Genomic DNA, 956 nt, shown 5'->3' with positions numbered 1-956 from the left:
GTGCGATATGATATTTTAGCATTTTTCCTTTTGTCCTAAACAACGACGTTTGATTAACGCCAAAATTAACTAAAATATTGACTTATTTGGATTATACTGAACATTGAATAAACATTTGCTAGATGACAGTAGTTCCAAAATTTATGATAATGATGATCTCCCAATAATCCAACCAGGTTTTAGCTCTTAAAAATTTAAGAGATGTGTACGCAATTGCTTGAAATGCCTTAACCATGAAAGAGGCATGGAACCAATAGAAAGAGCACCAGGAATTCTTTAATATTAGAAAGCTGGCTCACAACGAATTTATCTAGTTCAATTAAGCATGTAGTAGATTACCATATATACAACCGCTCAGAACATGCTAGCAGTGTTATTGATTCACTATTGGTTATCAGAGGGAGCGGTAGGATTATTTCGGTTCCTTTTGCTGAACATTATTGCGATGATCGGCGGAAAATTTCATATGGTGTTCATATAAAAATCGGCTCAGATTTCTATGCTTCCTCCGCAGTAACCAGTTATGTTACATCATGTTAACTCTGTATTTAAACAGTTTCCCGTTCATTGTGTGTTTTGAAAATTCGTATATATGTTAAATAGCTGGTATATGTTCTTTGTCAAAACTCTCTGAAGTTAATAAGTATTCCTATAGTTAGATCTTTTAGGTGTATCAATCTATCCGCCGTTACCCGAAAAACAAGGTCCGTCAGATCCTTCGGGATTTGTGTCTTCAGTAACTCCATGTAAAGCCATCTCTTTATAAGATATCATCGAATGTCTCCCAGGATCTCCTAGGTTCCATTCTACGAGGTTTTTGAACGTTCCTTGCAGCTTATTAGACTTACCAGTCTTCAGCACTTGACATATTCTGGAGCCTTCCATTGCTTTAGCTTAATGGTGACAATTTCCGTCTTTAATTATATGAGAATGAACTCTGGGGGTTTGTAAGGTTG

At 36.0% G+C, this 956-nt stretch overlaps 1 protein-coding gene across 4 annotated transcripts in view; it reads right to left on the bottom strand.

Annotated features, from left to right (window-relative positions):
• Window positions 1-956, bottom strand: part of LOC126737370 (protein bark beetle) — a 35808-nt gene that overhangs the window by 32532 nt on the left and 2320 nt on the right. The window lies entirely within an intron of this gene.

The sequence above is a fragment of the Anthonomus grandis genome, chromosome 6, assembly GCF_022605725.1.
Source record: "Anthonomus grandis grandis chromosome 6, icAntGran1.3, whole genome shotgun sequence".
NCBI lineage: Eukaryota > Metazoa > Arthropoda > Insecta > Coleoptera > Curculionidae > Anthonomus > Anthonomus grandis.
The sequence above is the reverse complement of the archived record's forward strand: the minus strand, read 5'-3'. Positions and strand labels throughout refer to the sequence as shown.